Source organism: Meleagris gallopavo, chromosome 11 (assembly GCF_905368555.1).
Source record: "Meleagris gallopavo chromosome 11, MGAL_WU_HG_1.1, whole genome shotgun sequence".
NCBI classification, from domain to species: domain Eukaryota; kingdom Metazoa; phylum Chordata; class Aves; order Galliformes; family Phasianidae; genus Meleagris; species Meleagris gallopavo.
The window spans coordinates 11,480,430-11,507,258 of NC_139414.1; the positions used below are offsets into that span (position 1 = coordinate 11,480,430).

The 26,829-nt window shown below is 38.1% G+C and overlaps 2 long non-coding RNA genes across 45 annotated transcripts in view; one reads left to right on the forward strand and one right to left on the reverse strand.

Annotated features, from left to right (window-relative positions):
• Positions 1 to 24,826, forward strand: part of LOC146543632 (uncharacterized) — a 54,333-nt gene extending 29,507 nt beyond the window's left edge. Inside the window, exons 2-4 of the long non-coding RNA XR_014885702.1 lie at positions 18,206 to 18,315; positions 19,181 to 19,263; positions 23,571 to 24,826. This is a non-coding gene — a long non-coding RNA (uncharacterized LOC146543632). The remainder of the gene's footprint in view (positions 1 to 18,205; positions 18,316 to 19,180; positions 19,264 to 23,570) is intronic.
• LOC104912536 (uncharacterized) overlaps positions 1 to 26,829 on the reverse strand; it is a 376,736-nt gene that overhangs the window by 19,553 nt on the left and 330,354 nt on the right. For all 44 annotated transcript variants that reach the window (XR_014885657.1, XR_014885659.1, XR_014885660.1 and 41 more), the window contains one exon: positions 25,313 to 25,469. This is a non-coding gene — a long non-coding RNA (uncharacterized LOC104912536). The remainder of the gene's footprint in view (positions 1 to 25,312; positions 25,470 to 26,829) is intronic.

Sequence of the window (26,829 nt, forward strand, 5' to 3'; positions counted from 1 at the left end):
TTAAAACATATCTCAAAACAAGCAAAACATAAAAAGGGCATCAAAACCAAACTGAAATCATTGAATCTTATTTGTAGAGAATGCCATTAAAATAATGTAAATCTGCTTCTGTAAATTAACTTCATGCGTAACTAGAAATGATCAGCATGCATATATACAAACCTCTGTGTTTGTAATTTTGGCATATATCTTAATAAACTCCTTTTTTTTTTTTTTTTTTTTTAATTCGGTTGCACTCTGGAAATGTCACCCTCTCTGAATCACAGTAAATTAGTGGAAGAACCAGCTTGTGGAAGGACTGTCACTGTGCCTTCCAGGCTGTAATGAGAAGCAGGGCAAAACCAGCCAAGTAATAACTGTTCCACACAATGAGAGCATATGACCTGAAGTAATGAACAACAGATATTTACAGTAATGCACAAATAGTACTTCTAGACACCTACAGGAGTGGAGTTCATACATGATCCTGCATCAGCTGAGATTTTTCCTAAGCAAGGCCAAAGAAGGAATTGACAGCCTTTTAACCACTGTTATGCCAGCTGGAAAAGGGGAGAGTATCCACAAAATAAAACCCCAAACCACCACCACCAACAAAAAAACAAACCCAAAAAGCGCACCATAATCTTCTCTAGCTTTACTTTGTGAAAACCACTGTGGGAGCAATCACTACAAATAAATACCACTAAGTAGACACACAGATTTTGTTGGGCCAGTTTTCAAGACAATCCATCAAGGATCTATAAGCTGTGTTTGAATGAGTGGTAGAAGTGGATAAGAAAGTGGTAAAATTGAGTTTTTATCTAAGTAAAAAAACCCATTTCGTGTAGGAGCTCTTACATGAATTCACAAATATTTGTAATCTTCTTCCTGGAGAGAAAACAAACAAAAGCCTGGTGTTCTGTTACTAATGTCTGTCCCCAGTAGGAACAAAGTCCAAGAGTGTGAGTAAGTTATTCAACCTTAATAAAAAAAATTGATATTCACTATTAAAAGAATTTACTTGATATGCAGTACTTAGAGCCTTAGAACCTCATAAATAAATGTCTAAATGCCATGATAAGTAGCTCAGGAAAAAGATACCCTACTTTGGATACCTGGAAAAGTCACAAGAGAAACCTGGCCCAAGATCCCATTCACAAATATCCTCTACCAGCTTTGCTGACTTCAGGTATTCCGAGCAGATGTGAATCCAGATCATGCATCTATCATGCACCACTATAGCTAGCAAGCTCTCTGTAGGCTAGTTCTTCCAAAACCGGGACCAGAAGGAATAGCAAACAACCTCTGCCAAGCTCTTGGCGCCTTAAGAGCCTGAAAGAATTAAATCCTCCCTCCATGTGTTCGTGACAGACTTCATTTCAGTGCTTGTCCTTGTACCCTTTGAAAACAATAATGTTTACGAACTAGGAATGGGCATTTGGGAATAACAGGATAAACAAACAGGAATAGGCAATGCTGTGTTGTTTTTCTTTTCCTCGTCTCCCTCCCACCCCCCCTTAGATACAGAGATACAGTCTTATTTTAAATATTTCCTACTTTTGCCTGCATCAGTATGGGAGCTGTGAATTTATACAAGGCAGTTTAGTGTTTGAGGATAGAGATAATAATCCACATTTTCTGAAACTAGCCAAGAGGGCAGGCTCCCGCCTCGAATTATTTACATTCTCTGACCCCTCAGGCTCAGCTTTTTAACCAATCGAATTTCTCTAGTAGAATTTGTAGCCCAACATGTTTGTATTTTACACATTTGCTGTTAAGAGCGAAGCCGAATTTTACAAGTATCCGGCATATTCTTCAAAGCACATCTGGTGGGTACGGACACTGATCATTAGAATAGTTCTGCAAACCGATAACGTGCCAAAGCTTTGACAAAAGTACTTATGGTAGATGTCAGTCACTTTTCTTTGCCAGTTTAAACACGTACCCTTCTGGGAATAATTTTGATCTACTCTGGCACATGAAACATAATGAACAATATCTTCAGGCTTTCTAGATGAAAGTGAATCCATGTATTATATGTACTAAATGTGGATCATTAAACAATTAAGAGAAAGGAGGAGGATATGTAAATATCTTATCAGCAATATCTATGAGAAAAAAGCAGTCAGAGTAAGGGAGTTCCTGGCAAATGAGGACTGCAGGAGGGACAGAGAGGACAGTGGTGACACAGTCCAACAGTCACCAGCATCACTCACATCTGACTTTGATATTCTTCTCCCCCTGCAATGCCCTCTTCTGCCTAATGGACTTTCTCTTGCACAAAGTTAATAAGGATCACAAGGGAGGAAGAAGGGTTCTCAAAAGTGAGAGGATCTGATTTTGCACAGCAAAAGGAAAACAGCAAATAAATAATCCTAGCCTGCTTTCTAACACTCATGAATTCTTGTGTTATTCCTTGTTTTCTGTAAGGGGAAGATACTCCTAATGTGAATGACAGAGCAAGAAATGGGGTTTCCAAGAAGGGATGAGAGCTGATCTTACCTGAACTTCTGTTACAGTGGAAGATTGCATGTGTGATGCATGTTAATGGACATAGATTTTCACTTGTGAATTTCCCGAACTACATTTCAGTGGATTGCATGTTAATAATGAAGTGAGAGTAAACAAAAATTCAAAAGAGCTGTAAATCCTACTTTTGTTCAATAAGTTGCATTATCATAGCAACTTTTATCTACTATCTATTATGATTTATTATCATAGATCTTTTTGGTCTTCAACACAAACATGCTGATCTCTCAAATATGTACTGATAGAACATTTCAGATCTGCTGAATACAGTAGGTATTTATGCTTTTGGTTTAAATGGAGATTACAAATTATTCGCCTTTTGCCACGCACAATATGCATATTATGGCGTGGATATTGTGTTACCAACTCACTGTAACTAAGTACTTCAGTGCTCAAAAAAAGCAATTTTTGACCCAGTAGACCATAATAGAGCCTTTCAAGCTTGTTTGAGGCAGCTGCTATAAATTGAAAAAATCATACAAAATGTGCTGTATACAGAGCAATTTAATATGTAGAAATGTGCATTTTCAGTAAGATATGATGGCACATACAAGATATTTTAAATAAAAGGAGGTACTGGTCCTCATTATCGTCTGACAGTGAGGAAAGCTTCAGATTAGACCTGTGGATAGCTAACTAACAAGTGAAGTCACCAAACTACCTTCCCTTTCTGCTGACCAGGGTGATGCCATTTTTGGCTTAATGTGAGCTTTTATGGGCATGTGAAAGCAATGCTGTAGTACTGAGAAACTTTGAGAGAACCAGACAACTCAGCCAAAAATGTATTTTAAAAGTATTTTTAGTGCATTAAATAAAAACACATTCTTTTTTTTTTTTTAATGTGGTTTTCAGTATGTTCCATCTTTTTAAATTTGCGTCAATATTTTATATGCCATCATGAATGCTGTCCTCTCGTTAATGAAATGGTGATTCAAGCCACAAAATTAAAACCAGTTGGTTTGTCAAATCCTGAGCTTAAAAACAACTCTGTAAGATGACTGTGGGGAAAATATACAGAGCCTTTATAATCTACTCTTGGCTATTAAACTGCTAATGGTAAGGGCTCCCTTGGATTGCCCCAAATCAGGACCCTGTTGCCATTTGACAAGGGCTGAGGATAACACCTGACTTCCAAATGCCAATCCAGAAAAAAATAGAGCTCTTACAGACCTTCTGACATGTTTGTCAGTCTCATATGGGTGTATCAGACACCATACTGCATCCCAGATGGCACTGGACACTCCTGTCTGGGCCAGTGTGTGGTTCTCCATATGTGATCACAGATGTATGTTGATTGTATGTATATATATGTATGTAGTTGTAGCAGAAATGCTGAGTCACAGCTTGAAGCACTGATTGAGCAGCTGGTGGGAAGGCAGGGCCAACCCAGGGAGCTCAGGTGCATGCAACGTACCTGAGTGACTGGGAGGAGCCAGGATGCACCCCTTCCCAGACCTCACTTAAGGGTTGGCAGCAGAGATGAAGGTATCTCACTGGTGATCCCTTCCTGACGCCTTCTGAAAGTAAGCAGTTTTTTTGTTTGTTTGTTTTGTTTGTTAGTTAGTTTTTTTTTTTTTTCCACTGTCTCCACTCTTCGTTTCCATGTTTATGGCTGCTGTGTTTGGGCTTATCCTCACTTGCTGCACTTTGCTATTATTGCTGTGCTTTCCATTGCATTGCAGTTTTCATTAGCAGAATAATTTTAACTTGCTACAAGTTGATACAAATTATATTTTTTTCCTGAAAAATATTGCTTTACATATTTAATTTTATTTTTAGTGAGAGGACTGAAGCATGTAAAGCTCAGAATATTTGTCTCTTCCACTAAATAATCATTACAAGTTCTAAATAAAGAAACAAGTGCTGGAGCCAAAGCACGCTGAAGTTAATGAGAGTCTTTTCATTGCCTTCAATGGGCTTTGAATCAGAGTCCAAATTTTAACTGTTGTTGAACATCTTTACAACCACAACATTTTCTGTGGTACTCTCTGTGGGCATGATGGTAGAACTTGGGGGGGGGGGGGGGGGAGGGGGAGGAAAGGGGTGTTGATGGTGTGATCTTTGTTTTTTATTGCACACAAAAATCTGGTCCTGTGAGTGTCAGCTATGTTAATATAAATAATCAATTTATCTACGCATGCAAGGCTGGGTGGCAATATTTGCTTAGGACAGAATATGATTCATTCTGATGCTTCTGAAACCACTGACAAAGAGGAAGATAATGTTGCTAGTATCAGTGTATTTGCTTAAAATATTACTTTTCTAATTTTGATATATAAGTTCTAGATTGTCATTCTTCTAAATGATGGCTGTTGCAAAGTTTGTAAAGGCAGTGAATTTGTGTGCATCGTTTCAAACACGGACTTATCAGCAGAAGTCATGCTGGATGGAGAGCATGCTAGTCTCCGTATGTCTGATTTCATTTCTAGAAACTATGGTGAACTTGTTAAGTGACTTGCCCATCTTTAATAGAATGGCTGTGTAATACAGAATACAGTGTTTCCAGCTAAAAGCTATCTGACGCGGGTTTTGAAGGTAAGCTGAGGAGCTTACCTTCCTCATTCCCTACCTCAGATACGTAATGCAATAACAGACATTACACATTACAGTGACATTCCATTATGGTGCACAGCATCATATAGTCTTAGCTCCTGAGGGGAAAAAATGACCAGTGGGAATTGAAGCTAGCCTGTGGACTTAACCAATAATTCACTGGATCTCATTCAGCTGAGAGCTAGACTATTTTCAAACAAAAACATATATGTACACCTATATAACCTTGAGTTTAACAGATTCTTTTAGTAGAGAGATGTCTGATTAATAGTGCATTTAGATTCTGCCGCAACACTGTGGCTGAAAATGGGCTATGCAGTGCCCGTAAAAAGGAGATAGATTTCAGTGGGCCCCTTTTGTAGGCTTTGAAAACATTACCTGCTCTCAGAGTATGTTGACTATCTGGAGAATGACTTCTTATATCCTTGTCAAACTTACATGTCATGCTATTTAAAAAAATATTATCCACAGGAGTTGGAGAGTAGTGTCACAGTTTATCTTGTCTGTAGGATTGTGGATAACCTGATACATAAAACTACATCTCAATTGGTGGATGGCATCCAGTGGTAAAAGCTGAACGCTAAAGGTCTCTTCAGAGCATTGGCAATACCCTGCCAATAGATAGACTGTACATGTCATTTAAGCCAGCTGAGTACTGCTTTTCCTCTCCCTCCCTCCAGTTTTTCCATTCCCCAAGGGGCAATCCTTTGGCGAACAGCCCATTTAAGTCAAACAGCTATCATGTAAAAGTGAAGACGAGCAACAAAGCACATCCAAGGGAAGCAAGTTAAGATCTAGGCCCTGAGGTTTGGGGGGGGGGGAGGGGGGAAGCTAAAGAAACTGAGCCAAAGAAATTCTAAAAAGGCACTTTTTTAGCTTAAAAAATAAGATTAGAAACTGGCTTGTATGAGCCCAACTGTGATTAAAAAAATAAATCTTTTATAGTTAAGACAGGATTTTTTTTTTCTTTTTGTTCTTTGACTTTTTCTTGCAGAGAAAGAGGCTATCTTCACTTAATCAGAGCAAAGAAAGAGTGGCTGAGGCAGAAGCAGCATCATGTGGGTGAAGGTCAGGCCAATTTTCACCCATGTGATGCTGCTTTATCACTCATGGAACAAAGATTAAGGCCTTTCTTTTCTTTATCCTTTTGTGCTTTCCCCCATTACTTTAACAGATCTGAACAAATCCCAGGCAGTTCATCCAAAAGTTCCTTTTAGCTACATTTAGTTCAGATCCTCTAAATTCCACACAAGTCTTCATGCTATACCAACATGAAGAGGCTATAAAACGCACATGTGTAGGGAGAAAAAATGTTATAGAAAAACACAAAAATGATTGCACAGAACATGATGACAGCAAAGGCCTTGTGAGCGGCAAGAAACGAGGCACATTCAGACATCAAAAATATCAGCATCACTATGCCCTTATTTTAAAAGAAATGTGCTCTTTCTAAGATACCAAAATGATGCATTAACATTGATGTTTGGTTAAGATGATGTTAACACAATAAAACTTTAGCTAAGCTCTGAGGTTCTGAAAAAAAGACACTATAAATGCATTGCTCGTTGCTGCCTGTAAGGATCTGTAAATAAGTTATAACCAAACATTATCATACACTGCATATGTTTACATATCTTATTGATAGCTAGGTTAATCAATCATTACTCCAGAACTGAATCGACTGCAGAAGTATGAGAGGGTGCAATTTTTACTCAAATTACAGAGAGGATTGATTGAAAGGGCAATTGTATGATTTGACTCTGCATTTCAAATCTTTGGTTTTATTCAGGTAGGGTGAAGCAACCTTTCATAACTTGCTGTTTATTTCTGTTTCAAATCATAAAGCTTAAGGAATTGCTGTTGGTTAGTGCATTTATTTCAATGATATTTTAAAATGATTTGTACAATATGTTGAAACGAAATACCAGTCAATTGCATAATCATAATGAGAAGCAGATATATTTATGTGACAGGTCCCTATATCGTTTGCAGTTTTTCAGAAAGCTAAATCCATAATGCTTTACATACTAAAAGATATGGAAGATAAAGCAGCTAAGCATTTTGTGTTACTCATGTTTACTGGAGTAAAGTCTTTGCCTTGCTGAAGTGAAGAGAAATACTGGCTTTGACTCCAGCTCTACCCAGAGCGAGGAACTGAAATGGTTCAGAGAGGTCTTTTATTCTTTGAGTAATTTTGTGATGTGTGAACTACTGATGTAACTGTGAGAAGTCAGCACAGAATCATTTTTATTCAAAAAGACTGGTAAGTCCAACCATCAGCCTGACACAACCACATCCCTGAGGGCCGTGTCCACATGTCTCTTCGATCACCAGGGACAGTGCCTCCATCACCTCCTTGGACATCCTGTTCCACTGCCTCATCACCCTTTCTGTGATGTTCGTTCTAATATCCAGTCAAAATTTTCCCTGGCACAACTTGCTGGGGCTAATGCCTTGCAATGTCACTTCTCACCTGAAAAATGAGCTCAACACCCACCTGGTTATAATCTCTTTTCAAGGAGTTGTAGAGAATGATGTGATCTCCCCTCACCCTGCTCCTCTCAAGGTTAAACAGCTCCAGTTCCCTCAGCTGATTCTATGTCTTTTTTTCTTGTCTTTTTTTTTCTTTTTGGTACAAACTGCTTTGATAGGTTAAGTGCACTCCTGCTCAGAGTAGTGAAAGATCGATAAATGATGTTATATATACAGATCATGAAAGTATAGTATTCATATTGCTTATACTAGAAAACAATTCCATGTGCATGTTCAACATTTGTGGTGAAGTCCGAAGAACTCACATTCTCTTAGAAAACTAGAAGATACCAGTATTTTTATTTTTTTTTTGGACCATTTTCAGCTTTAGATACAAAATACAAGAAGTCTAGGAAGTCTGTTTCACAGACTCTGATAAATGAGATTTAACAAAAGCTGCAAGAACCTTTCTTATTCCTACCTAAATCGCACCTCCTTTCTTCACAGAACTTTGAAATGTGTTTTCCTCTGGCTATTTTGGTAGACTATAATTCTGTGCTTTCAGAAGCAGGTGACAATTTATCATCCCGCCTGCGATTCCTCAGTTAGATATTTGTAATGAAGATGAACTATCTTTCAAAGTAGCTACAGCTGGAGAACTTTTAGATATTTTGTAGTTTCTAAAAAAAAAAAAAATCTCTGATTTTTAAAGAAATACTTTCTGTCTCAACAGATGCAAAGGGTTGAGAGCTGTTGGCTGCAGCAGTCAATGAAACATGACAAACTCTGGCGTGGGGGTTAGCTGCTCAAAAAATTTTCTGCCCTCAATCCACCCACTCCCTATGTGCTTTTCATTCTCCATTGGAGGAATATGAATTTAAGTAAATGCCATGTGACATTATGGCTGCTGTGGAATTTATTCATTTTTCTCAAGTAGGAGATCAATTAGTAATTACTTAAGGGCAGTCCTTATAGGCCATCTAGGTTGGCCCTTAATTAAGCAACAAGACATGACAGGCAATGTATTTCTGGGCAATTTAGCACATCTCTAAGGGAGTTTTTAAGGCATGAGGCCGAAGGTCAAGTGACTTTAACCACCTGAGAAGTGCAAAAATCCCTTAGAAATGCACTGTCTAGAGTGACTTATTGCTGTTATTAAATGGAATTTGTGAATAAAAATAAGAGAGTGTCAGCCTCAGGCATGAGTAGGGCATTATTAACATGGATATGACATTGTTGACAGCTAATCTAAAGCTCCATTTGTGTCCTGAGCTCTAGAGCTATTCCTTCATACTGTGTATTAAAGCAATGAAGATGCATGATGTTCTTCATCCATACTTTTATCAGAGATGTCCAATAAGAATGAGTAATACTGCTTTCAGAACTTTGCATTGCACATCAGCTTTCAGGGGGCTAAAATAAAAAACTAAATATTGTACATCTAGTATTTCATTTCTGGATAATAACATAGAATTCTCCTGAAATAACAAAACTTCTTTCCTAAGATGCAAAAGGACAGTCTTCTGACATCCTGAGATCTGCCCTATGCATGTTTCCTCCTGGCTCAGCTGCTTCCTCATGCCTGCTGCTGAGCTCGCTGGGTCTGACTGCACATAGTGCTGAGAGGCTGAAGAAGTGTCTCCAGCAGCTGTCTCATTGGCAGAGCCAATTCCAAGACCTTCCTCTTACACGTAGTTTTGTATTTTTTTTCCTCGTCACAACATTAATTTCAGCTTTTTAAAGAGCATACTCTAAACACCTTGAGTGTGTACGGTGACACTGCCAAAACACTGCTTGTTTCCTGAAACTTGGAATTGCAGAAAAGGAGCTGAACATCTGTTGTAAATATTATCTTTCCCCATACTGACTGTGAAGAGACGTACATATTTTTGCTCTGCTTATTTCTATTGGCTTAATTCATTCATAGGTCTCTTGATGTGTTTGTTATTATCCTTATCCTAAAGCGTGCTCAATCGCTCATTGGGTCTGTTTGTTGATCTATGGTAACACCCATTTTCAAAGACCAAAGTCTTGTTTTAAGAACAGAAGTAGCTGGCTCAGCTCCTAGTCTTATTCTGTTCAGTCAGAATGACTCAGGTTTGCTGTCTTGCAGGATTACAGTGCAGCTGCAGGTGGGTCTGAGGAGGTAGTGCCTGGTGGTTCTGATCTCCCAGCGCAGCTGCATTTTCCAGGAGGCACCGTAACTACGCAGCATGTGGTGTCCAGTTTTTCTGCACATTCACAAGTATGTCTGATATGCTATGAAAGTAATGGATTTATGGTGCATACCTCAAATATTTTAAGGGTATGTGAACACATATTTGTGTCTGGGAAATCCTGGGCAGAAATGTGGAAGTACTGATGTGAAGTCTCTGCTTGGCACATTGGAAATGAAGAAGGCAAGTCTATAGTTCTCTATGTACATGGATAATTTGGGGGAGTTGTAGGATTATAATGCAGAAATACTTTGTCGGTTCAGGGGATATATCTTAACCACAATGGAGTTTCTGAGCTTGTTGTGGTAGTGTTGGTGCAAAGAATGGTAAAACTGTCATGAGAAATTAGAGAGTTTTAAAAGACACCTTGAATAATATCTTTTTTTTTTTTTAATATTAGTGATCCATAAAATGTATTAGATCTTTCCTTTTTTTACAAATGAGCTGAGTGCACTGCAGTTTGCCAGAAGTTCCACATACTGCAGTTTGAACCAAGTAACCCAAAATGTAAAATTGGCTGTTCTAGTCTAGTACCAGTGTGCTAAGGGAAAATTTCTTATACGTTGGTAGTAGCAAGAATTCTGATATCATCTAGGCATAAGGCCATCCTGTTAACTCTAAGCTCAATAATCCTTTTCAGTGCAACTTTAAAAGCAAGTTTTCCTGACATGACAGTCCTGAAACTGTAAAACAGCCAGAGACATTGAGATAGTCCTATTAATATTGAACTAGAGACACACACAAAAAAACCTCATCATGTTTACATATCGATTAAGAACCAACTTCTCCTTTTTGAGCACCTGATAGAACTACAGTGAAGAACTTAAAAACAAACACAATCATAAAAATGCTTCATTCTAGTGAAAAAGAAGAAAGCTAATTAATCTCACGTTTTGGATTGTGGTTTGGATTGTGCTGAAGGTGATACTGAGCCACAAGGAATGACTATTGAGTTGGGGTTTGCAATTCAAGGCTTCCCAAACAAAACAAAAAATTAGCCTTCATGGTAGGAAACCCATCCACAAAAGCCTATACCTACAGCAACCCTCATCATCCCACATAGATGAGGACAGTGTTCTAAGACTTTTAGGAACTTCTGCCAGTTGTCTGGATTCAGCATTTACTGATAGTTCTGAACAATTTCAGAAATCATTGAGAGCATGTGGGGGAGGGGGAAGGGGAGAGGGGTGAAGAAAAGAACATGAAGTTCAGAGCTCCTCACGTTTTACTGTGCATTACCTCCCTGCTGTGTGATTTCTGTTTTAGCTTCAGTACAACTGCCTGACTACCTTGATGCAGAAGTTTTTAGGGTCCACCAAACCTGCATTTGCCCATATCTAATTGGCCACACCTGACTGAAATGCATAAGAACCCTCCTAGTGACTGCCTGCTGAGCCAAGCAGAAATATAGAAAATACTTCTTTACCTAAATATTTTCTTTAAAAGAGCGTGCAGCAACTGCTGAGCACTTGTGCTACACTCCCAGCTGCTGGCTCCCCACTTGTCTCTTTTGGCACTGGGTGCCAGCAGCGCCAATGCTCAGGTCAGGCAGCATGGGCGTATCTGGGCAACCTTCTGCTATTTTTCACAACAGACAGAGGTGTTCACGTAATAGAGCCATGCTCATCAAAGGGTATTTATCATAGGCTGTTTTGTAAAAGCAAAAATTCTTAATGAATGATCAATGAATTTCATGACGTTTACAGTTGTTGCTTTTAGTATGAAACCCAGTGTAAATTCTACCCCTTCTCTTTTATCATTCATGTTTTTCAAAAGGAAATTTATTGAATCTTGGTTGACAGAGCTATTGAAAAAGAAAAGCAATGAATGAATAAATAAATAGAGAAAATCATTCAATGAAGAAAGATATAATGGTCCTGGGTTGAAAGAGGAAAATACTTTTTTTTTTTTTTTTTTAACCTGATCTTAGTTGTGGTGTCCCTGTTCATTGTAGGGGAGTTGGACTAAATGGACCTCAAATGTCCCTTCCTACTCTAATATTCTATGAAATGAAGAAATGAGGTTGAAAGTGGAATCCAAAGGAATGTAACATAATAGAAATGAGAGGAAGATAATTAGAAAGCAATGAAGACCAAGTGAAAAACACTTTAATTCTGACAAAGATCTAGATGTAAGAACAAGATGATTATTTTACACTCTAAGTACTGTGACACTTCCAAGTATTCCAACTATATATGCCCTCTAAAATTTTGTGTTATGCTATCAGAAAAGGTATTTATTAGGAATGTCTGCTATTTCTTAGAATTGATACATCTCCTATACCTTAAAACTTTCAGTTGCGATGCACTCAGACTTGAATAAAGATGATAATAAAAGAGAAAGAGGTGGAATACACTCCAACAATCTTCTGGTTTACATTGCAGTTCTTTAGGAAAGACCTGTTCTACTTTCTTAGAAGACCAGAACTATGTGATGAATAGAACTTCCTATTCCAGAAGGAAGATGAGGTGAAATGAGCTAAATACCAGTAGTCTATGTATCTGGGGATAGAAAACTTTATTGGCAGTTTAGTATAGAGGATTAATGAAGCATATACACAAGCACTCCTATGTAACTGATCTGTATTCTCCTGAGCGACATATTAGCACATAGATCAAAGCATATCAGTTTTTGTGGAAGTTTTTCCACTACTGTAACGTAACTAAAATATATTTCCACTTTTTTTTTTCTTCTGCTATACTCAGTTCATTGGATACATTTGCAAGAAGTTACATATACTTGACACTAATACCATGTGAGCACTGGCATGATGGTTAATGAGAAAGCACAATGGAAACAAAAGACCAATCATTGTGCCTATTTTTTTTTAATTCATTACTTATTTGAATTAATTTTATAGCAACATTGATAGTTTTTTTTTCATTGCATCTGTGCATTACTGTGGGGAGGAAAAAAAAATCCCACCCAGCAATCAAAGACTGTTGTGGCCATGATTTTTCTGGTAAGTGATGTGAAAGAGATACGTCTTTGAACTTGTATTTAGCTACAGAGAGTTTATACAGCTTTTAAAGGCTTCTTTCTTTTTTTAATAACACAACTCATGCTCCTCAGACTCCAACATGCACCAATTATTTGTACAAACTCTATTTCTCCTTTGAAACACGAGCTGTGTTCAGAAAAGATTTCCTGTCTCTAAAGATGGCTTGTTAAAAGCAAAAGAAATGCACTGAAATTAATTATTTGACACTTCTTTTCCTACTATCTTGCAAAGAGTAATAGTATCCATACGTGCTTTAAAATATTTCTAAAAATTTTTCATGGAGTGATGTAATTCTGTATTTTAAAAACTATGCATTTTAATGAAGCAACCATTATCAGTAAAGAAAGGGTCTGCAATTTTCAAGGAGCATTTGGACATCTCAGCCTGTGTTTCATTTGGAATTTCTGAAGACTTTCCATTGACGTAACATTTACTTTCGAGGTGTGTAATTGGGACTCAGCATGCTCTGTGCTGTACTCTTTGATGTTCACCAGTGCTGTTTAAAGAAATGAGTTAGAACTGGGAATCCAGTATCTGCTAGGGAAATTCTAAAACCCACAGGATGGCTGCCTGTTTTTTCCTTCTCTTTTTGTGTGTGTTTGTAGCCTTTTTCTTTAGGATTCCTGAACTGACATAATACAAGCAAGGTCCCAATTAGCTGGATAAGCAAGTCAGGTTTTCTGCTGGGATTAAAAACACTCAATAGAGCCAGGAAACCAGTTGGTTAAATTCATACTCAGAGGAACTGTGGTGTTTTTTTTGCTTGGAGATTTTTCTGTTGTTTTGAGAGGAGGGATTTTTTTTTTTTTCTCCCCTTAACTGGAAAAAAAAAAAACAAAAACTGTCTGATGAGCTATTCGTACCTCAGGGAATCACACCACATTATTTTCCTGCTTCTGGTGTATTAATTTGTCTCTTTAAATTGACATCAGCTGAAGCCACTAAGACCCTCACACCAAAAAGACTTGTGACCCCCTACACTGCCTTCAAGGCTCATTTTATACTTCATGGTTTGCTTGTTTTTTTTTATTTGAGGTGTGGTACATATTTTGTAGGCCGTTTCACATATTACGGCAACCTAATCATCTCTGTCCCTTCTGTTTCCCCCTACTGAAGTGCTAGACCCAACCCCTTCTGGACAATAATTTTTCCTCTGAGCTGATCTTTCATTACCATAGAAGAAAGCGATGCAGTCCAGAAGCAGCAGATGACAAAAATTTCCAGGCTTCATAGCTGTTTTCATTCTGGGAGCACTTTCTTAGTTTATATTTCTGTACTCAGTTCTTTTTGCTTTCTCTCATCCCAGGATTGTCTACCATATAGCTTGGACAATTCTTCTAATAGTGGGCTCCAGGGAACCATCTTTTTGGGCTTTATCTCATTTACTCAGCTTCTACTCGAGACTACTGTGCATCCTAAGCTTTCCCACAGGATCTACATTCTTCGTCTGCAAAACATGTGCTTTTGCTTCTGCACCAAAATCAATCACAGATCAGGGGCCCCTGAGAGGTACGTCTTCTCCCTTTTCAGGATACTCAGAAAATTATTTTTGGGGGGGGGTGGGGGTGATGGCAGATGATCACCTTATCCATCTGTTTTACACACACAAGGGATGGAGGACCAATACAACAGAAACACACCAGTGAATGTGCCAAGAAGTCTTCCTAGGAGATTCTTCAAGAAGTAAAGTTTAAAGAGTGCTGTTTCCCAGAGTAGTCACAAATAAAATAGGTAATGGCCATCACTAAGGCAGGGTTGTTATGGTTGCACTTGACTTGAAAACATAGCCTGTCTCATTACTTTTTCTATGGTAACTCACCTAATCTGATTGAGATGGTCCCTCCAGTACCATAATGTGTAATTTCAGAACAGGAAGCAAAGAGAGCTTACACACTTCTCCCTTGAAAGAGTGATACCCTTAAACAGATATCCTTAGCAGAGTTACTGTATTGATGAAACAATATAGAAATGGTCAGATAAGTAGAAAGATACAAGGGAGAAAACTGCACATTGAATAAATGAACAAAATACAGTTTCAGGCACTCCATTCCAGGAGGATATACAGTGCACACAACAGTGTCCCTGCAGGAGTATGTCTGGCAGCAAGATTGACATTTCTTGCAACTACTTAGGGCTACTACTGCAGCATTCAACAACAGACACAACATCTACGAAATAGTTACTGCAGACCACAAGTCAGTGATGCTCCTGGTGGTCAGCGCAAGGGTTCAGTAAGGTTATTTTTCTGTCGTTTGCTTTCCATAAGCAAAATGATCCAAAAGTCTTCCATTCTCTCTCAGGAAACTATTACGCAGAAACAGTGCCTGGCAGGAGTGTGTCTGGCAGCAAGATTGACATTTCACAGAATCACAGAATTGTAGGGGTTGGAAGGGACCTCTAGAGATCATTGAGACCAACCCCCCTGCCAAAGCAGGTTCCCTACACTGATTGCACAGGTAGGCGTCCAGGCGAGACTTGAATATCTCCAGAGAAGGAGACTCCACAACCTCCCTGGGCAGCCTGTTCCAGTGCTCCGTCACCTCACCTAAAGTAGTTCTTATGCACATTCGTGCGAAACTTCCTATGCTGCAGCTTATGTCCGTTTCCCCTCGTCCTGTCTCCACTACCACTGAAAAGAGACTGGCCTCACCGCTATGGCCGCCACACCTCAGATATTTATAAACCTGGATCAGGTCCCCTCTCAGTCTTCTTTTCTCAAGGCTAAACTTTCTTGCAACTACTAGGGCCACTACTGCAGCATCTATTCTCTCCAGATCTGTTTCTTATCATTTAATTTCCATTTTGGAAGCATTTTTGAATCAATGTATGTAGTCTTTAGTGCACTGTGTTGTGTGAGAGTTAATGTTATGTTGGTTCTGTTACACACGCTACATTTACTGTAATGTAATAGATCATATGAGAATAAATGATCCACTGGAGTCTACTGGTGGCAGCATGCAGGAAAAGCCCCCCACACCAAATGAAATGCGATGACTGTTATGGTTGGGTCTGCAAGGGGTTTCCATCTCCAAGTTTCTAAAAGGTTGCAACTTCTGAAAATGTTCCCCACATTTGGCCGTAGATCTAGCCTGCTCAGCTGGGGATATTTTTGAAAGTTTGAACGAAAACAGTTTAGCTGCTAACAGATGAAATGTAAGTAAAAAATATGCTTCCTGCTTCTTTAAAAGAATGGAGTCTTTGGTATTAAAAATAAAAAAATAATAAAAAAATCGCAGCTGACATGACTGGTATGAACACTGTTTTTGGAAAGGAAATAGTCTTCACCAAAGGGTGTGAACAGTCTCATTCCAAAGGAAATGGTTTTGATTTGTCTGAGGTTTTTAAAAAATGCTCAGGACATGATCTGAAGCCCATTGACGTCAAAGGAAAGATTCATAGTGACTTGAATGGGCTTAGAATCAAGTGTGAACGGAGCATGGGCAGCTGTTTGAAGCTGTTGCATCATTGCAACCTATTTACAATCTGATTCCTAGAATGAGTTCTGACTTGGCCTCTGGCATTGAGATAGCAATTATAAGTAAGTCCAAAAGTAACTACAGGTGGAAAATCACCAGTGAGCTCCTCTGGGTGACTTGGGAGGCTTGAAGTTGGGGCAGGGACCAAAAGCAGGGATAGTAAGCCAAGAGCAGGAAGCTATGATTCTCCATGAAGGAGAAAGTTTTCCTGTGCTGAGTGTATCTTGTTGGAGAAGGCATAGTATAAGACAGAAAAAAATCCTCACCTCATCCTATCGCAATTACTGTTTTTTCAAATTAATTATCTAATCTCTTCAGCTTTCTTTAAAATCTGCATACTATATTGACAGCAAAAATGACCACACTTAACCAGCTGTTGGAAAATATGTGCAAAGTTTCTCTTAAATACATCTTCTCTAACTGATCAAGAAAGAAAAAAGGAATATTTTCATTTATGACCAATCAATTCTTGATGTCTTAAAAGCAGCAGTTAAAGTTCTGAATTAATTACTGCTGATGTTGAAGCATAAAATTGATAAAATTATGTAGTACTGGACAATTGCTCGTTCTGCAACCAATAATGATTTGTTCAATTATTTTGATTTCTATACTAAAATATTTGGCTGTTGTGAGGATAAAAAAAATACGTCTGCAGATCTGAGCTATCAAAAGTCACAAAGTGTTCATTTCTTGTATTACTAGACTTGCCAATCTCAAATGTTCAAATTTGGAACATTTCTCAATGTTCAAATATATACTCCTTGCAAAGCCTACTTTTATAATTTTCTTAATCCTGCCTGCTTATTTTATTTTACTTGATACAAATGTAGAATCTCTACAGAGGACCTTGGTTCTGCACTTTTTCTAGATCAAATATACATAATTTTATACATATATATATATATTTTATTCTGCCATTGAGCAGATTCTCGTGAAGTAAACACTTGGTAGGGAAAGAACCCCCAACAGCCAAATTTTCTAAATTGTTCTATTTTGTTTGATTTTAATAATCTCTTAACAACTGACCTGTTTTCTCTTGGGACTAATAATGTCTTACCAAAATGGTTTGGCACGATTTAAAAATTTTTGCTTGTACACATTCCTTGCTAATAGTTTCCTCTAAGTGGACGCAGTCTAATGATCTGCGTTGGATTGTGGGCTGAGGGTGATACCATTTGCATGTTGCATTTGTAGATATTCAAAAGGACTATGTACAATCACATCTTGCGATACAGATATGCAAAATTTAAACAGCACCGTGTAATGTACAGTTGTTCCAGATCCAATAACCAACTTAAAATTGAAAGTTAATTCATTACATTAGTCATATCATACTGCCTATGTGGTCATTTGTCATTGTTGCCATAAAAGACTAATGATTTGATAACTGAAGAGCATTTATTACAGCAGCAATTTGTATTGTTATATTATAAATAAGGGTGAGTTGGCATTTCTATAATAAATCCTATTTTCAGTGGTCTATTACTTGGTCATAAAAAATCACCTTGGGCTGAAATAGATCTATTGGATGTACAATAACAATAATACATTACAAAAATGTACGTTTAATCCAGTGAGTAATATGGTCTTGAAAACCCCTTAAATGTGCATTAAATTAATCATGGATATTATTTACATATAGATTGGAATATGTCCTTTGGATACTGTCAGTATTTTAAAACAGAGGTCTAAGGCTCTGATGCTGGTCTTATTTGTGCTGGGCAAATCACATGTAACTTCATTGGTGTCGAGAGAGCTACTCCAGGGAAAAATGATGCCTGATGAAAAATATCTAGAACAAAATCAGCTGCTGAATATAGAATTATTCAAAATTAGCTGTGTAGAACGAGTGCAGGTAAGATGTAAGAAGCTGTCAAGCATTCTATGCATTGTCAGACTTTAAAAGACCTGTCAATGAATAAAAAGAAAAACTATAATTAGGAAATGACACTTGGCAATTTCTGTTTATCCTTGGCCAGGCTGCATCCAGATTGAAAAGCTCCCAGTGACAATGAGGATGTCAGCATCATCCCTTCCTGGGCATGCAGGAAGGAATCGACCAACAGTGCTTCTTCCTGATGCCCCATAGGTACGAATCCCAGAGAATTGGATGAAGAGGTGTGGGAAGGAGATGGGCCCACAGAGATGCTGAGCAACATCAACGCGGGTGGTGCACAGCATGTGCATTTTACTTACATGCTGTGGTGCACTGGAGGCATTGTGTCTCTCTAAGGTATAATCCCTTCCAGAGTTCCTCTCAGAGTGGTACAAATCCACATCACCCTTTAATTAACACTGTGCCTAGGAGGCACAACTGAGCCTTGAGTATAGCCACAGGCTTTACATGTACCTTAACTTGCAAATTGCAGATAAAAGTAGTTAATTTAAGTATAAACTGTATTTTTTTTTTTTTTTAAGAAAGACTCTGATTTACACATGGAAGGGAAAATAATTATGTTTAACAGATGCTCTTAAAGAATATTTGGTAATAATTAATCATTCAGATGGAAAACAAAATTAAAAGGAAATTGTGGCAGTTCAGAACTGAGGTCAAAGCCTTAACTTCTGCAAGGAAATTTTGTCTATTCCATTCCATTCCATTCCATTCCATTCCATTCCTTATACTACATGTATCATTGTAACATTGGAGCATCTTTCCAGCATACTATGTTAAGCAATATGAACACATTCCATCAATTGCTTGTTTCCAACAACTCAACACCCTGCAGTAGTGCAAAACATCCTCCACAATTGTCTAACCACTGGATTTATTTTTCAATCCAGACTTCATCACATTTTTTTCTAAAGAAAAACACTAAAGAAGAAAACCCTAAGCAAATCTAATCCTGACATACCTCTACCCCTCCTTCCACCACCATCATGCCAGAGCACTGGGCTTCTATTTATAAGAGGTATTACACCCTCCTACCCATTTTTCTTGACTTTTTCTACAGAGTGCAGAGAAGCAGAAGAAGGATGCTCACAAGAAGATCGATGATTAAATATCTTGCTCATAATCACAGACAGACACCAGGATGTAAGTGACATTTTTATGCTATGCCAGTGCATATCATGTGTGTCCATACCAATGATTCAAACAGTATGGTATTTCCACAAGTCTGAAGACTGTCTGTGTAGTTGTTATTCATTTTGTTTGTCCAACAATTTTTATTCTACATTTTCGTCTCTTTCATCTAATAGTTACTAGCAAGTTTTAGCTTAAATAGGATTGTGGCCTGAAACACAAAATGTTCTCACTCTGCTATTCAACGTTTTTCATCTTTTAAAAAACACATTTCCAAAGATGAAAATGTCTTTTTTGGAGTCCACATCAAAAGAATGTTAGAAGTCATCAAAGAAAGTGAAGAGCAGAGCATGTGCTGTTCTAAGGATGGCTTCAATTCTCTCAAAATTAGGGGCCTGATCCTGCTGTCTCTGATATCAGTGGGAAAATTTCACTGACTCCTGCAGGTGAACAATTGGACCCTGTAGTGTTAAAACACTGGCAGGTATTGCTAAGGGAAATGTGCAGGACATTTTTGTCTGGACTTTAAAATACAAATGCACACAGCATAAGCCTAAAATTCTTGTAAATATATTTCTTAGTTTTCTGAAGGGAGAAAAATGAATCAATCAGACTTTACACACAGGATACCATGAGCTCTTTACCCTTTCTGAGCATCAGTATGCATTTAGTTTCTTTGCTTTTATCACAGGAAGGTTTCAGCTGTAATGTTACTGTTACAGATGCTCAAGTTACCTGGCATTTCTTAACTTCTTTCATTTATAAACTTTTACTAAATGCTATTTATTTTTGCTGTTGTTTATAGCTTGTTTACTATAAACACAGCAAAAACAATGAAGCATGGTTTCCCATGCAGAAGTCTACTGCAGCCTTAACCAGTTCCCTACTGAAACATCTTCCTTTCTCTGCACAACTCCTGTTTCCAAGCCCCTTCATCTGGGCAAACACTGTGCATTGGAGGTGGGCAGAGCAGTGGTCAGTGTCCCCAGGCTGGTAGTCCAGACAGATGGCAATTTTGTTCTGAAGTTGGGCTAACCTTTCTACCTATAACAGCCTTCACAAAAGACCAGCCATGATACCAGTCCAGATAGTCATCAGAGCAGGAACTGCTCCCTGCTATGTCTCTTAGGACAAGGGAGTGCCAGAACCAGGAATCACACTCTTCCTGCACATGTGTGCAATCCATGAGTACTGGTTATCCTAGCTTAATGGATGGGAAGCTCAAACTGAACTTACATCTAGTGGGGTTGCAGGTCAATGCATAGCTGCCTTGGAGCAAGCCATTAACTGGAGCTGAGCCAATAGTTAAAACCTTCGAGATCACAACCAAGGAAACAGGAAAATGGGTTTCTGAAAGCAGGATTTGCTGAAGTCCATGGGCCACTAGTTTGACAAATTTTCTATCTTGGGTCCCAGACTGGGTAAGATAGTGTGAGGTAAGATTGTGATGAGGGCCGTATATAAACAATCAAAACATAAAAAAATGAAATTGAATTATTTTACTGAGGCCTTTGACTAGGGAGGCTCCATGTATTTGTAAGGGGAATTATTTAATCTTCCATCCAAAAAAGAAATGATCTCTTATGGCATGTCTGATAATTTAGAGTCTTGGCTTTTTAAATTATGCTACTGTAGGTAGCTGAAAATTGTTTGATAAGCATCACTAAGTGGTCTGGCTTTAAACCAAGCCTGTCATCTAGTGGAGTGCTATGCTATTCCAACTTTAATCTAGATAACTGGCACACATAAAATAAGGAAACACAAATATGACACAGCTGCAGCTAGTCTGGCGGAGCTAAAATGCTTAACAGTGTTTTATGCCTGTAATATAAGGCTGCTTACTAACGGAAGAATCCTAAAAGAGTGACAATCAGATTGCCTTTGATACAACTGGTTATAAAAATGTTGGAGATTTAGTATCTATGGTGCCTGCAGGTTACAATAAAATGCTTATGTTATGACTTTACTAGACATCAAAAATGCTGTATAACTATGGGCAAACTTCACCAAAAACAGCCCAAAACGTGTGTAGCAAGCTAGGTTTGCAGCAGAGAATGAGTTAATGATCAACAGTTTACAGAAAAGCTTCTGACATAACTAAGACATTATATTGGTTTGTTGCACAATCCATGTGCCCTTTCTGAATAATGTATCTGAATGTGCCAGGAAAACACAGTGTATGCATTAAATGTACTGCATAAGAGTCAGTGCAGTAAATTAAATAAATAGTGTATGATCCAAGTGCTTTTGTCAATAATGCATTGATTATAATGCCACATACTGTACTAAAAATCTAATAAATATAGAATGTCAGCTGGATAACTGGAGCATAAGAGTATGTTAAGTTCTGGCACTTGAGGCAAATATAAACAACCTTATTTGTGCTCTAGGAGTAAAGAATTTTCCCCTCGGGAAAAAAAAAATATACACTATCACTTACCCTACATTTGAAAACAGGAAGCAGGTGCTCAGAAAAGAAATAGAGAGATCTGCTCCTTCAGTTATGGATTGAAAGACTAATATGGGGAAAAATCAACTGAGAATAGAAGAGAGAGATGAACAGAAAAGGAAACCATTAATTATTTGTTCAGCCAATGTATATACATCTGAAACTGCTCTGTAGTAGGACATAGTATATACCTAATGTCTCGAGAAGTTTGCCTGCAAAGGTGTAATATGCAGTTGTGATCACAGCACTGCAGAGAAAGTGCTGAAATAGCTATCTATCTGATTTAACATGGCATGTCACTGGGACATGGCTTTGGCTCCTTGTTTGTGTTAAATGTAAGAATATTGTACATAGTTGAGGAAATGCCTGTGCACAGGTGTGCTCTCCAGGGACAGTATCAACTTGCTGTCTGTAAAATGGTTGCAGAAGTTTTCTGAGATGAATGGCCCTACCTCAACACTGACATAACCGCTACATCTCACACAGACTGTCCAGAAAAACTCAGGCTCTGTGGACCCAGTGCCACCAGCAATGAGAAGACTTTTTTCCTGACTGCACAAATCCAAATTGCGTAATTTATTCAAAATATTAATAGCTGTAAATCAACATGGATAAGACCAGGCAAAAATATCCAGGGTGGTTGCTGGCAGCAGGCTCCAGCACCGTGGCTCAGCTAGCTGACTTGCCCTTGAAAAATGTGCAACTTTATACAGAAATTCTCCCTAAAGTTTTCTTGTAGCTGTTAGGAAGTGTCACCAGATATATTCAGGGATAATATGTTTGGTTTTTTTTTTTTTTGGTCCTCCAAAATAACCTTTATGAAAACTCATATATTTCTAAACTACGTCAGGATTTAGGGCTGCAACTGATAATCATTTGTGACTAATTTGATTTAGGGAAGGATGTCACACAATTAGGCTGATGATCAGCTTGCAGTTTGTGTCTGCTAACTCTCTACAAAGACGGCATTCTCATTTTTATGACCTGATCACCCAAAGAAAAGTCCAAGAAGCCGAAGGTCTGATTATTCATGAGAGCCTGATCCAGAAATGGAACCATTTGAGAAAGTGTGAAATTTTAAGCATTTGAGTAGTTCTACTGACTTCAACCTACTCTTGTGTTGTGTCAAATCAGTCTCAGACCAGAGAGAGATATCTGTGAGAATGCAACTTCAAATAATCTGCATATGCCACGCAATTGTTTCTTTTGTACCTGAGTATAATGAGTTGTGCATCTGTTTGGAAATTGGAGTGCTAATGTAGAAGAGCAACATTTATCCTTAATTAGAAATATATAGCAAATGTATGTTGGGTCTTTCTAAAGATCAGACATTCTTTTTCTATGGCTTGTGCATTTACTCAAAAACGATGCATTCCCTACCCCTAAAATGAAAAGAAAAAAAGTAAAAAATCTGATGGTTGTGTCTTTTTGAACACAGACATGAATGTATTTTATGGTTAAGCTAAGCATATGTTGTAAAACAGATCAAAAACTGATTACTTGCAAGGATGGGTAACAGTATGTGGCTGAAGTTTAGGCAAGCACGTAATTGTGTAATGAAATCACTTAAATCTATTGGGAAATGCATTTTCCTTTCACCCTTGGAAAAACTGATCTGCACAGAATTTTTTACTGAGGTTTTTACTCCCGTTTCCCTAGCCCTCTCCCATACCCTCTCGCCTTTTCTGCTGGGTCTACAGCTTTTACATGTCTCTCCATGACTCTATTCCTTTTGTCTGCCTCCTCAATGGCTCCAGAGTCCTAAAGAAATGTTTAGCTTTGAAGACTGGCCTAAAAAAATGGTAATTTTCCAGACAAAGGCCAGGTGTTACTTCCGATTCATACAGTATGCATCTCTATTATCCTGCAGGTCAGCTCCCGCCGTGCCTGCTCCATGGGTGTTCCGACTGCGTAAGGCCTGTGAGATTTGCCCCGTGCGACTGAACTGCAGATGGCACTTTCATAGCTCCTATTTTAGCAGCAATTTTCTAAACTTTCCCAATATCAAGTTACAAGGTGATTTCTGTGTCACAGCCTCACAGCTTTCTCATGCCAACCAGAGGAAGAAACACAGCATCCACAGCGAGAAAATGGGGTCGGGGATGAAAGCCCCAGCCACATCAGCAGGGAGACCGTCAGCATGGCTCTGGCCCGTCCAGTCCCTGTGCTAAGACCCAGACCCACAAGAGTGTTACGACTCAGGAGACAGCAGGCTCTGCCACTCCAGGGGGTAAGGACTTTGTCTCACTGTGTCTTTCCCTACTGCCTTTGGGCAGACTGGATGTCAGTTCTTAAAAGAACTTCAGTAGGAGGAGAGGTGAGCCAGACTTTGTAGAGCAGACTTCCCCAGGCACATCCCTAGCCTACAGCTTCTGCATCACAGTGTGAGCAAAGGGCCTTGGATCTGCTCGCACAGGCACCCTGTCACTCGCCAGGGTTTCCTAACTACTCGTTGAGACTCGTTGTGTGCATATATCTTCCTAGCAAGGTCAGCCATTTCAAGCAAACAATGAGTTTGGGATCGCTGTTTGCTCTCAGGACAGATTATTTTTCTCTATTTCCACATCAGACTAAGATAAAAAGGCAAAAACAACCCGCCCTTTGTCAATGCACTGTATCCAAACCAAACTAACACATTTAGTTTCTGCCAGGAAACAAAGTCAAGTTACAATTTCTAAAATAAATCACTTCTGGAATCATCATTCTGGAATTTTGCCTCCCCCTCCTGCACCGTAACTGTGTGTCTTAGATGAAATCGTCTTAAAGAAGTACAATTATCTGCAGCTATTTACATGACGTTAAAATCCATATGTCTTTAAAAAATTTGAATGCTGCTGGAATTCCCCCAAAGTTAGAAACTGAGAAATAAGCCGGAACTATCCTTTCGAATTCTTGTTGAACCAAATTCAGTCATTCATTTTTATGTGTATGGTGATAATTAGGAATCAATCCCCCTCATCCTGTAATGATGGAAAGCTGTGTGTCAGCCTCTGTGATGGCTGGATCAGGCCAAGGATACTTACAGCTATCTTTTACTTAATCAAATGCCTTATTACACACTGGATAAACGTACAAAACTATGTGATGAATTTAATGCATGAATTTAATAGTTTCATGATTCTTACATGGCAGTTCAAGAACAGAATTAAAATTATACATTAAACATTCCTTAATCTTTAATTTGATGTTACATATTTTGTTATGTGATTTAACCACATCAATGAATTGGAACATATCATGCTATCTAAAGGCTCAATATGAAAAGCAAAAAGAAATAGAGAAAAATGGTCTTAAGACTGAAACAGAAGAAATAAATAACTCATTTCATTAGAAAAGAGAAAGATTGAACACAAATTATGCTGAAAGCCACCCTTATCAGTTATGGGGAGAATCAAGACAAGGCAAAAAAGTGATGATAAGTAACGGTACTGAAGGCTTTGTGGTTTCAGAGACAGTAAGCAAGGCGACTGTCAATTTCGTGAGAGCAACTGGGGCTGGGTTCAGAGATTAAATGGAAGCTACAGGTTACAATTAAACCTAAACCTCAGCAAAATCATGCTTCAAATGTAAGACAGACAATGGCTTTGCACTGCTTTGAATGCAGGTACTCACATTTTTTGCTGAAGAGGTTGAGACAACACAAGCAGCTGAGCTCAGGACAGCAACCCACAAGTTCTCAGCTTGACACAATACTCTGACTGTTGGGTCTTCAAGCCTGAGATTGGATTGCATTGCAGTCAAGGAAGCTAGTGCGTGCCTTCACATGAATCTGTTGAGCAGAACAGAAACGGGCATAATCACAGTTCTGATCTCCTGTGTTTCAAGCACTGGAAATAAGGATATCAGGCCTGTAGTTACAAGGTTTTGAACATCTAAACACTATTTCACAATTTTTTTTTTCCTGTCCAAAGTTAGTTTTTATAGTTTAGCATTCATCTAATGAAACATGAATTTAACATGCCAATGTTGACAGACCGTTAACTATATCAGCAATGATGAAACTTCCATAATATTAACCTTTCAAAAAATAAAACTGCAATAATGATGTGGTTTCCATTAGACCTTTCAGATCACTTACAAATTATCTGGATCTCCTACTGTTTATTTGTTTTTACTTTAGATTGTTGCCCCAAGCACTTAAATAATTATAATAAAATAATAATAGAATTAAGATTAGATAAATTAAGTGGAAATGAAACTGAATACATTTTCCATGACAGCTGGCAAGTCCCATTCTGTGACTGCTCAGAAACAAAACTGGAATTTTTATGACAGTAAACAATAAGGCGATCGTGTACAGGATGTAACCCAATGCTCAAGAGGAGCAGTGTGCAAGTGACACATCAACAAAAACAAACTTGTTTCATTTATGAACTGTTAATTACCATAACTTACATAATCATGGACATCTGTTCTCCCTTTCTCATACATGTACATATATGCAGATAATTACCACTATCTATTGGTCAGAAGAGCAAATAGCACAGCATAGTGATAGACAGGGTATAACATAGGTATATATATGTATATGCGTTTTATATCTGTCTATCTATATTATATAGATATGCAATTCCCTGTCTTATTTATCCATGTATCACCTTGAAAATTATTTCTTAAAGTTCAATTGCAAACAATAAGTAGGGGGTGCTTCTGTGGCTGGAGAGGCGTTTTGCAGAATAATAAAAAATTAAATGTCTCAACACAATATTTTTTGTGATGATTGTTCTGAATCATTTTTAAAGGATTTTCTTCATCTGTACTGTAGAGGATTATCTTTAAATAGTTGCATTGTTCCAAGAGAAACAGCTATTGTTTTATTGCGTTATTGAGTTAAAAGAGAAATGCAACTGATGCACAAATTACTGCTCTTAGCACGCTGTTGGTTTTTTGTTGAGACTTGACTTAAGGATGATTGTTGTCCCTATGAAACATTATTTGACTTTCCATCCTCATTTATTATATTATTGGAACTTTAAGACAAAAGACAAGAAAACTAACTTACATTTTATGAAATTCATTAGCTTGAATTTCATGCCATTTCAGTGTTTATCTTTCTGTCTAGAGACTTACAGTCACATATCTTGTATATACAAATTAAAGATTTTCTAAGAAGGTAGATCTATTTGAAG